Raw genomic sequence first — 12,255 nt, 5'->3', positions numbered from 1 at the left:
TTCTCGGCTATGCCCTTGAACAGTCATTCTACGGTTCTGCCCACTTCACTTATTAATCATTTCCTTTCACACTTCTGGTCTCTTTCCAGCTTCCCAGTCTTTCTGGAATCCAGGAGCCTGAAAATAGCAGCTCAGATGCATCTACCTCTGTCTCCTCCCTGCCTGCTTGCTCTGTGATAGTCTTCAGAGACGGCCCGAAATAGCACTGGCCTTTTCTCGCGGGGACTTCAACATTCTCAGGCAATTTTGCGTTTTTAAAATGGGAAAAAAAATAAAAAAGCTAAATTAGATCTCCAACAATTCAGATCACCGATTTGCTACAAAGCCAGAGGTTAGAGTCAAAAAGCGAGCGACACGGGTGGAGAGGTGGCTGAGCACGGTAAGTGCTAGCAGCTTCTGCTGTCCAGCCCCAGCCCATGGCTGCGAGAAGCATCACAGGGAGGTTGCTGAGCTCGAGCACGGAGCAGACGACACCTCTGTCATGCCATGTTGGCTTTAGAAGCATTGCAAAATGCTTTTGGGATGCATACTATTAATAGAGCCAAAGAATAACGCAGTTAACCAAATGAAGTTCATTCTGTAAAACAAGTAGGAAAAAGCTAACATCTTAATAACAATTCTGGTCAATTACTTTTCCACGTATCTTAGGAAACATGCGTATTTCACAACGAGGGAAGCGATCTAGATTTCAGAATATAGCTATTCGAATGACCTACATATTATCTCTCCATCTGCTCAGTTTGGGGACTGTTTTAATAAGCCCTTGGGTAGTAAAGACTCTTCTTAAAGAAGAAACAAAACTGTTGTTTTCTATTTGCCGTCATTTGTCCAGAAAGCAGGAATGCTGGGTTCTGTTTCCTAGTTCAGGAATCACTTAGGTCTCTTTGCCCTCTAGCCCAGCTCTTCCTCACTTGGGGTTCCAGGCTGAGAGGTCCCTGCAGCCTATAAGCTCTTTTTCCACTTGACCAGCCTACTGGTTTGGTCTTCAATCTGCAGGAGCCCTAAGACAGGGAGGCATGTCCAGCTGGCACAACGAGAAAAGCAATTTAAAGATGGAAAGAAGCAATGGTTGCCTAAAGCATTAATGATTGCCTTGCATCTTGGGTTCCCTGTGAAAAGAACTGGAAGTGCCCAAGGTCTGGGATTCACACAACTTCTTCCATCCGTATGTCGGCAGCCAAGCGACCCAAAATCACATAGGGCATAGGATTCACCAGGAAATGCACTTTTCAGGAAAGTGCTTTAAAGATAAAGATTAAAAGCACTTTATGAGACCTTCATGGAAATATTATCATTCATGGGCATGCTTAAGAGTTCAACTTTTGCTGGAAACCTAGAAAAATAAAGATGGGATCATTGATGCTTTAAAGTGCAAATTATCAAGATTTTTTAAAAAAAATTTTAAATTGATGTAGGAATTTATAAATGGAATAATAATCTACTTTAAATTGTTTTTGGAAAAAGATATAATGTAAATGAATATATATAATTTTTTAAAACTTGTAAGTACTATCAAATAAGCTAAATAGATTGTTTTTTTAAATTTTGAAAGCACTTCTATAAGAGAGTCGTTAAAAAAAAAAGCTACACATTTTAATATATTGTTAACTCTCCACCATGTACTTTCCCTTCCCTGTGGATTAGCAAAGGCCGCGTTGAACTCCTGAGCAGACTTCCTCCTCACCAACCCAAGTTTAAACCGCCGCCAGCTGTCTTTCCTCTTTCAACCGGCTGGTACATGCCCAGAGACAATAACTCTGCTTTCATGGCAGCCACGACAAGTCTGCTGATGACAAAAACCAACACACCGAACCTCCACACGTAACCCTTACTTCCCTAGACCAGGGCAACCCCAGGGGAAAATCAAGGCTTCAGTGACAAGCCCAGTGGGAGCCACTCTGGCCCCACCAGTGCCGGCTGTGTTGCGTCTGGATCCCACTGCACCACCTGGGTGGTCCAGTGCAGCACGGTGACTAGTGGGCAGGTGTGGAACTCATGGGAAGTGGCTGCCACTGCAGGTCTGTGTGAATTTCCTTCAAGGTTCAGACTGACCCAGGTAAGTCTGATCCAATCGAGTGAGTTCTTTTAAAGCAGATTTTAAGACTTAAAATCAGGGAGATTGTAAGTATGAGGCGAACCCAGTGTGCCACTGCTGCCTTTGAATGAGGAGGGTGTGTGACAGAGTGAGGGCGGGCGCCAAGGAAAGGCAGTGGTCAGAGGCTGACAGCAGTGAAATGGGACCTCAGATATGCGGCCGCAAGAAACAGGACTCTGCCAGAAACTCGAGTGACCTTGGAGGTGAACTCTTCCCCCAGAGCCTCCAGAGAAGCGTGCAGCCCACCTGACACTGAGACCCTAGCCCTGTCAGGCCACAGAGGGCAGAGAAGCCACTGACACCCCACTCTGCTGGGCTCCTGCTCCACAGAACTGTGAGCTGGTAAGTGGGTCCTGCGTCCAGGCAGTCAGTGTGGTGATATGCTACAACAGGAACTTGATACTCTGACTTGCCCAAGGCGAGCCAGGCAGGAGCAATAAAACCAAGATTAAACTCAAGCAGCATAGACCAGATTACCTTGTATTCCCACACCCAGTGGATGGGGGCGGCACTGACTGATACCCCGAAAGGTGCTGTCCCACTCAGGACCTCCTGGACATTTTGCCATTAGGCCAAATGTGTCGATCTGACTGCCTTCTCCTTTTGGAGAAGTGACCAGCAGACTGCCTAATTCTGAGAGGACCCTTTTGGAGGGGGTGCATAAGGTTCCCCAGGATTAAGTCCACTGGGGCCTAGGCTGGAACGTGCTGTCCTGTGAACACAGGTTGGTTCTCCTTGTCGGGAATGAGCAAGTCCAGGCTGAGACGGCCAGGGCCATGCACGGCAGGAGCACGCTCAGCCTGCCGTGGGGACCTCATCTGAGGGTCAGATACAGGGCGCCTGCCTGCCTGCCTTTGGCACATTTCAGTAGGATGCTGACATGTCGTCCTTTCCCACTAGAACAGATACTAGGAATTGACTGGTCACCATGCAGCAGCTTTTCTCTCTATAGCCCTAAAAGTTCTATTGACTGAATGACCACCAAGTGCCAAATAGTAGGCTAAGTGCTTCACGAATAAAATCTCACTGAATCCTCCCACTAATTCTACCGAGTAGATATCATCTTTATATTACATCAGGCAACTGAGGTGGGAACCAGGAAGGAAGACTCTGCCTGAGGTCCACAGCTGACGACGAGGGGAGCTAGGGGTCTCCATGGGGCCCTCCAGCTTCAAAGTCCCTCACTAAAAGGCAGAGCCTGCTACTTTGTCTTCAGAGCACCCCCGGACGTGTACACCCACCCCCGGGGCACAGGCTCAAAGCTCCTGGCAGTGAGGGTTCAGGCTACGTCTACATCAGCCCGCTGTGCTGTCACGTGCCTAACCTCTGGTTGTGTCATCAGCATAGAAACCACTCACTGATGGATGCTGGTTTGTGTGGGGTCTCACCGACTTCAAGCTAATTAACTGAAAATCAGAGACCTAAAAATCTCATCCTGGCTGTGTCATCCCCAAATTACGCTTACTCGGCTCTCTGAGCCCCAGTTTCTGTATGTGAGATGAAGAGAATGCCTAAAGCACTGTATGAATTTATTATTACTACTACTATTCAAATTGAGCAGTGACAGCGGGAGTTGCCCTAACCTCTGGTGGTTGTAAGTCCTCTGTAGGCGGCTGTTTTGGCCTCATATTTCCAGCTAAGTCCCTCTCTGTTTTGCCTACGGAGACCTTTTTGGGTGGTGTAACGTGATTGGTGCAGACGTGATTGGTGCGCTGGCTGCAGCCCTGTGGTCGGCTGTTATTATCTGTCCTCCAGGAGCCTTTGGATCTGGGAAAGTTGCAAAATACAAACAAGAGCTGCTTCCCAAGGAGATGCCCCAGGGCCCATCCCACCAACTGCTTGATAAAGTGATTGGTGGCAAGGTGAAGGAGGGAAGGGCTTTTTATGCGCCACAGGAAGGAACCTGGAGTCAGTGTTCAGGCTGGGAAAGTGAATCCTAGAAACATTTCTTTAGGAGATTGTTAATCGGAATTTCTGTCGCAGGAAATCAAACCTCAAGTGTAACCTTCCTTAAGGTATGAAGTACATGAGTTATACATCGTTGATTACCTCCTTTTCCATAAAAGAACGCCTGTTTCCCCCGTGAGTAATATTGTTCACTCATTTACTCACAGATCTGGCAGGCCGTGAGGACGGCCATTGATTTTCTCCTGAAGTCCCAGAGCTCAGTAAATTTATCCATTCGATAAGTATCCACAGCGTTCCAGGCACCTTGGTAAGCCAAATATTTACTCTGGTGAAGCTACCAAAATGTTCTCAGACTTTCTTTTCCTTTGTTTTAAGGCCTGGGGTGCATTAATTATGCAAAACCTTACATTCACAGAACCAGTGCACTGACGTGTAATCCAGCCCAGGTGAGAACAGGAGTCAATACAGGTGATGTATGTGCAAGAGCCGACCTAACAGGAAGGAGCTCAGCACGTACCTGGAGGACCGTCACCCGCCATGTTCACAGACAGGGACACCTCTCACAGAATCAGCATCCTACACGTAAGAACCCAGACGCTTGCCCTCTGACCCCCAATCCAGTTTATCTTTTTTTTTAATTCAATACACCAATGCCCACAACAGTGATATTATGAGAGGACTTGGTATTTTAGAAGCATTCACATTGTATCATGAGTTAGTTATTATAAATAAGGTGAGGATCCAAAATGGATAACAGAGGGTTTGTCTTGTTTGTTTTGTTTTCGATAAAATTGAAACATTGCTTCTCAAGTGATGAACCACATTTTCTTGGATGGTTTAGGAAGTGGTTCTGAAGACAGTTCTGGGAAACTAATTCTGAATTTTTGTGAGCAGTGTCAGCTTCTCTACAAGAAGCCCATGTGTTTCTCTGGGACTGTTTTTGGAGGAGTGGGGTGTATTCATGGGGTGTCCAGGGGATCACAGTTATCTCTGACTGTTAGTCCGAGGCTTTCTCCGTGGTCCAGGCTTTCTCCTTCCTTCGGCATACACACCACTCACTGCATTTGTTGTCCATTTTTAAAACAGACAATAGAACGTGGGACCTGAGGTTTAATGGCCAACAAACAACAATAATTTATCTAATAATATACAAAAATAAATAAATATATATATAAATCCAACCAACCAAAAGAAATGATCATCTAGCAAATGTAAACCCAGTCAAGAATGAGGAATAAAAGGGTGGCATCGTATACAAAGAAAACTGCCAGGCTTCCCTCTGAAGCCCGCACCATAAACACAGGGAAAAGGCAGCTTTGACTACCTGTAGGTAATTCTAAATAAAAACCTGTCCGGCTTCTTAAAGACCTTACAGTACAGGGACTAAGCAAACTAGGCAGAAACCCTTGTGTTTTCCACATAAGGGCTGCAGCCCTCTGCCTTGTCTGTGATGAGATCAAGGAGAGAATGGGATGTAAATAAAAGTCGTTGGGGTTTGGGGTTAGACTTCCTTGTGGTATTGGCTGCTCAGGCGGAACCATTTCACCCTCATGGGTAAACACAACCGCAGACTGTGGCTGCAGCAAGTAGGCAAGCTGAAATCCACAGCCTTTTGTTTCTTAACTTTAACTTTGATGCCCATGGCTAAACATCTGACATACTCTCAAGATCTCTCCATCCCAAAAGTACCAAACAACAGTGAGCAATCTATGACTGACCATTTTGCAGGAGGAAGGAATGAGTTTACAGAAACATCACAAGGAAACTTTGACTTTTGGCAAGCTAGTGTTCATTTGTTTTTTTCTCAGGTCCTGCCTCAGGAAACTCTGTAAGGTAAACTTTCACAGGACAGTGGAGGGTTACACAGAGAGGCATTCAAGTGGCAGATAAGTCACGGTCAGGTTTTATCATCCATGACCTAAGAAGCTCAGCGAAGGAAACAAGCATTTCTAAATAGCAAGGCTGATATTGAAGGAAATGGATGGATGGATAAAACAAAGCTGGATATACAGTAATGGTTATCATCTGTCAGAACAAACCTTGCAAAGCTGTGGCCATTGGAACAAAGCAGTTACTGATGGTTAGGCTAGAGAGATTCAGCCAAAGATCAAAGCATACATAAGAGCATTGCCCTAAATATTTATCTGAAGACACTTGGAAGCCAAAAATGCTGAAAGGCCCAGATTAGCTCTGTGAGAACCAGAGAAGATGACGTAGGTTTCAAAAGGGTTTTCCCCCTTCTCTCTGGCAATGGAAGATTCTAAAATCAATGGATGATTTACTCATTCTTTTATTATTTACATCAACAACTACAAAGGGATAGACAGTGTAAAAGATATGGGAACATTAGGATATTTTGAATTTTCTACAATCCCTTTCAGTTAGAGGTCTACGCTGCACTCTTTGTGAGAAAGCTGAGGGGTGCTAGAAGCTGACTGCCATCTGGACACCTGGCCGTGGTGATGGCCTTCCTCTCCTCAGCCCTGGCATCATGTGACTCACCAATGTGCCCTTTGAGGACCACTCTTCTGCTTCCCCAGCCCCACCTGCCACACTCCCTATAACTCCCTGGATGAGAGGACACTGGGGACGTGCCCCCTGGCATTGCCACCGAGCCCAAACACTTACCTTCCCCCAGGAGGGAATCAAGCTCTCATTCGCTCCTGGTTTTACCAGTTATTACTCATGAAAAGCGCCTTTGTCAAACCAACCTGTCACATCCAGACTGCTGGAACCCAAAGCCCTATTACTTCCTGGCCTCCGAGCAATTTGGCTGTGCTTACTGGAGGATGACAATTATACGGCCTTACATTCTCACCTTCCTCAGTCTCCGCACCTTACCTGAAGCTTGTTCTCAGAGGGACCTACATTTCTTTCTTCTACTTTTCATGTAACTTAGGAGTGAGAAGTGGGGACAGTGTCTTCTTTGCTTCCCCATACACTTTTAGACCATTGTTCTTCACAGTGGCCCCTGATGTCACCCCCAGTTTTAAGAAGAAAAATAGTGGCCAATTAATTTACAACAAAGGAGCCAAGAATGCACAGTGGGGAAAGGACAGTCTCTTCAATACAGTGTGTTGGGAAAACTGGGCAGATACATGCAAAAGAATGAAACTAGACCACTGTCTTACACCACACACAAAATTAACTCAAATGGGATTAAACACTTAAACGTGAGACCTGAAACCATAAAACTCCTAGAAGAAAACACAGACGATACGCCTTGACATTAGTCATGGCAATGATGTTTGGGATGTGACACCAAAAGCAAAATAAACAAGTGGGACCACATCAAACCAAAAAGAGAATGAAGGAAATTTATTGGGAAACAGTTGCAAGACAGCAGAAATGGTGAGAGCTTGAATGAAAGCTATGCGGGGAGGATAGGGAGAGGGTCATGGGCCTAAAGGAGACTAAGGACATGTCCCTCTGGGACTTGGTGAGTGACGGGCCATGAAGGTGCGGAAGGAAGGCATCCAGGGTAGTGACCAGATTCTCAGGTTGGGAAGCTGTAGGGTGTGTGAGCGCATTCTGGAGACTGGAATTCAGGGCAAGGACCAGATCGAGGGCTCAAGATGACGGACTCAGGTTTCACCACGCTAAGTGTGAGGAACTGAGGAGAGAAGATGTCCCCCAGGCAGTAGGATTTGATGCTGGACTTCAGGACAGACGTCTGGGCTAGAGACGTGTATGTCAGTGTCACCAGCATAGAGATGGTGGTTGGACTTTGGAGAATAAGAGGACTGAGAATGGCCAACGTGATCGTAATACGTGTTGTGTATTTTCTCAGCCTAATCCTGAGTGTGGGTGAGCTTCCTCCAAACGCCAGAATCCCTTCACATCCTGGGATATTCTGACTCAGTGTGTTGCTGCCATGTTGTTTACCAATATAGTCAGTGTTTAATAAATACCTACAAACTCTATGACTTCATGCTTTTATAAACCTATTGGATCAACAGAGAAACGTGATTTATCTAAAGAGAACACTGAGTTATCAGCAAGCCCGATGTCATGGGACACCACTGGTCTGGGAATAAGACCATCCAGGCTGCGTTCTCACTTTTGCCACTTAAACTTGTGTTCCATCCATTCCTAACCTTCATTCTCTGCGTCTGTAACATTATGGGGCAAGACCCCATCCAGTAGTGACATTCTGTATTGCCTTCAGACTTTCAAAAGGGAAGTATATCTCTCACCGGAGGTTTCAGACGGTTTATAACCCTTTAAAAATGTGCAGTGTGCAGAACTGCTCCTAACCAGCAAAGTCTAACGCGGTAAATGAGGATTTCTTCTCCCTGCCTAGTCATTTTCTCAGTAAGGGAATTTAATTGTTATGTGGGTTCTAAAAATGAAGATAGGCTAGAATGTGCATTACACCTCTGATAAATACTGATCCTGAAATAGCAGGTTAGTGTAACTAAAGGGCAGAGGAGGGGCTGAGAAAAGGGGAAAACCCACTACTGCAAAGGTGCTGCTTGGGAAGTATTGAGGAGAACCTCCAACTCACGCACAGTTCATTCATTGATGCTTGTTTGTTTGCTTGGGGGGGAAATACAGTCCTGGGAGAGTTTTGCACATCTCATAATAGAGCCAGAAGTCTTGCCGTAATATTTCTTTAAATATCTTTTTTTAATCTCCTGGGCTTTTACACTGTAAAAAGAACCTAAGATAGAATTTATTGTTCATTGTTCATTTCTACTTAGAGAGTAAATACACAAGCCTTGAACATAGTGAGGTGGCCCAGGTAATGAACTAACTGGGCGACAACCACACAATGACAATAAAAGCCAGTTCTCTGTTTAAACATGGGGGAGGGGGTGGGAAAGCCGGTTAAGCAAAGCTGGGAATGTTTCTTTACTGCAGGACTTCTCAGAGTTCTATGCTAATGTGCACTCTCAGTCTTCAAAGAGCTTGCAGGTCTAAGTTAACTTGGCCTTGGAAGCTTTCCTCCTCCTCCCCATCTTCTCTTATGAATAATGACCCACAGAAAGCACCCTGCTGCTCTCCAGCCTCTACGTCTACCCCTGAATTAGCTGCCCTCAGGACCACATGGTAGCCTCTAAAATTACTTTTGTAGAGTCAGAATGTCGGGATAGCAGCCCCAAACATTTACAGATGTTTGAAAGTCTTCTGTGTGCGGCTGGTGAGGATACAGCTGACAACCCTGTGCACAGTGGGTCTCCTTCAGGAGGACTCAGGGAGAAATTCCTCTCAGGCCCCAGGGGAGAAGTGTGGCCCTTCCCCCCCCCATGCTGCTGCTTGGTCCTCTGCATGCTGTGAGCAGGCTTCCCCCCAACCGCCAGCCGCTAAAAGAGCCAGAGCCACGTTTGTGTCTTGCCTCCTATGAAGGAACAAGAAGGACTCTTATCATTTGTTTTAAAATTATCCTCGCTCCTAACTTCTCTCTTATTTCCCCTGACTTGATTTCCCCAATCACACATTTTACTGTCATCCAATCTAGTCATATTGTAGTGTGTTTCTTTTTTAAGCTGTTTCACACGCTTTCCGGGTGGGGAGGAAAGCATGAGAGGAAGAAGGAGAGAGAGGAAGAGAAGGAAAATCTACCCTTTTATATGTCTGTGTGCCTTGTCAGTTCCTTTTCCACGCATACTCAAAATAAAGAAGTTTTTGCAAACAAGCAGTTTTCAAGAAACTTCTGGCAAAATTGGTTCCAATTTTACCAATGAACATGAAAGACATTAAACTAAACTTCGAGAGGTGGGAAGCAAAGCTCACTGAATGTCATACGACCGAAGAGAGAGTTTTCTGCAGAGCAGATCAGAGATGTCAATTCTGCAGCCAGGCCCCAAACAGAGGAAAGTCACAGACGAGCACAAATGACTGGGAGGAGAGAGCTGACCTGACCGGGTGGCAAGATAACATAATTTTGGCAGAACAAGAAGTGGTAGTGAGACCAAGAGGCATCCCTCGTCAGAGTTCACTCCAATCAGGAAAGCCGGAGAAGAAAGGATTTGTCCACGCCGCAGTAATGACGCTCTGTGAGAACCCGCCTCACGCGCTGTAATTTGGTTTTACCCCCATGTGCACCTAACTTGTAATCCGACTACTGCTGTGTCATTCCTTCACATCACCACCAGCTAGCCCCTCCATTGACATGAATAAAGGGAGCATTACTCCTTTAAGCGCTAATGAATCACCCAGCCTTTCACTGGACCTTGCTTCTTGATTGAGCTGAGGCAGAGAAATATAAACTTGGTAAAGTTGGGCTTTAGAAAGACCTTCATTACACAAGCAAGTGACTAGAGAGACACATGTGACAGACAAATAAATCTCAACACTGGAAGGGATCTGAGCCATCATCTAAAACACACTCCCTAACGTATAACCAGGAGACAGGCTCCCAGAAAACTGACTTGGCATTCACTGAGTTCAGAAGTTTTCCCTCAAAACAATGTAAACAGACAATGAAACAAAACCCCACAGAACACGGTTTCTTATCAGGAGTAAGATAAAACCCAAGTGCCCCAAGGAGGTCTGCGGGCCACTGATGGGGCACTGCCTACTGGCCCCAGCTCCCCCAGCCACCACCTCTCTACCGCTTTCCACCTGTTTCCTGGAGGCCCTGCCCACCACCCCTTCCCATGCTGAAATGTCACTGTCATGCCGTGGCCTGACGCGTGCCATTCATCTTCACACTGCTTGTTCCAGCTGTGGCTGGCTAAGTCCTCCTGGGTCTGTAAGGCTCAGCCTGAGCAACGTTTCAGGCTGAGAGGCAGCCAGGACCTGCCTCCACTGTCAGCCTCTGGGCAGCTTCCAGTTACCTCCCTGCATCCTGTTAGAGCTCTTGGGTTCCCGTCAAATTGCCTGCACTTGAATCCTATCTCTACCCCTTATTGTCCCGTGTGACCTTGGACAAGTCACTTAATTCTCCCTGTACCTGGCAAATGACGATAACGTCTATCTCCAAAAGGACACGGTTATATATTAAAAGGGCTTCCCGTGAAATTCGTAGAAAACTGCCTGGCACATAGGAAGTACTCAGTAAATATCAGCGAGGACTAGGGTTATCGCCATCACCGGTCTTACCAAAAGAATCCTGAGTTCTTGAGGTTAGAAGGGATGACCTAATAATCATCTCTATGCCCAGCCCTTAGTGCATGGCACCGGGCACATAGTAGGTGCTCAGAAAGTGTTTGATAGAGATGGATAAATAAATGGATTAGTAAAAGCCACATTTGTTATTGTCATTCCATTTGCAGAAGTGACTTGTGTTTGAGAAACAGTGATAAAAATGGAGCAGTTAGTGTGGGTCAGCTGCATTTTGAGGCAGGCATACCTGGCTTGACCCCAGAATGCGGAAGATTTCTATGAGATGCTCTCTTTCATAGAACTAAACCCTCAGCTGTGACCACACCCCAGCTGCTGGGTCTGACAGAACTAGAAGGGGATAGGAAACCGTTCACTGTCATGTCAGAATCGCTCTTTTGCCTTTGCTCACCTAATGCCTAGAAGTTCTATGTAAAAATCTCTCTTTTTATATTATTAAAAGACGTTATTATTTATTAATATTATCAAAAGGCAACTTTAACAATAAATAGTAATCTAATGAATATGTTGATTATATTGTTAATTTATTAATTTAATAGTAACCTTAAATGTTAACAGGTAACTCAGGAAGGCTTGTGCGTGGAATGGAACTAGTTCCAAAATCCAGTGCAAATGGGAAACTTCCGCGTTCAATGAAATCTTTCCCACCTCTTCACCCTGACAGGTCTGAATGGATGTTTATCAGCAGGAATGAAGGAAAGAATTATGAGCTGCCATTGTCACTAACTACCCTTGTGACAGCACAGACAATGAGAATAATCTACGATGTGTTTCATCCCCATTTAAAAGGGAATAAAAACAACAACCCAGTGTGTCTCTTCTGCTGACACCGTCTCATGAATGAATGTTTGTGCTTCCCTCACTCTTGTTTGGTTTGTACATATCAGCCTGGAGCTTGTGTAACCAGACACAGAAAGTTCAGTGACATGGAGATTAACGCAGGTATACAGACCGGAGCCTGGCAACACGGGAGAACAAAAGACAGTGTGTGTGTGTTGTGACCCATTTTAGGGAACACAGTAAAGAATGTAGCTTATTACAACTTAGTCCTCACTAAGCTTGGGATTTAAAGAAAAATTAAACCCAAGAAACTCTGTAGGTCGTTGGTTTGGTGCCCCTTCATCAGACAAAGAGTCTTTTCTTTGGAACACAGCCAATGCTGAGGACACGAGACAAGTCGTAGG

At 45.5% G+C, this 12,255-nt stretch overlaps 1 long non-coding RNA gene across 4 annotated transcripts; it reads left to right on the top strand.

The window, feature by feature from the left end:
* The first annotated feature begins 1,497 nt into the window (after positions 1-1,497).
* Positions 1,498-12,039, top strand: LOC109444722 (uncharacterized). 4 transcript variants are annotated; one of them, XR_012491730.1, is made up of 4 exons: positions 1,498-2,437; positions 4,210-4,310; positions 4,419-4,585; positions 11,736-12,039. It is a non-coding gene; the product is annotated as an uncharacterized LOC109444722 (long non-coding RNA). The 4 variants fall into 4 exon arrangements; XR_012491729.1 differs by having other exon boundaries at positions 11,630-12,039; XR_002136931.2 differs by lacking the exon at positions 11,736-12,039 and adding an exon at positions 6,385-10,752.
* Positions 12,040-12,255: the final 216 nt, after the last annotated feature.

The sequence above is a fragment of the Rhinolophus sinicus genome, linkage group LG14 (assembly GCF_036562045.2).
Source record: "Rhinolophus sinicus isolate RSC01 linkage group LG14, ASM3656204v1, whole genome shotgun sequence".
Taxonomy (NCBI): Eukaryota; Metazoa; Chordata; class Mammalia; order Chiroptera; family Rhinolophidae; genus Rhinolophus; species Rhinolophus sinicus.
This window is presented reverse-complemented; position numbering and strand designations above follow the sequence as displayed.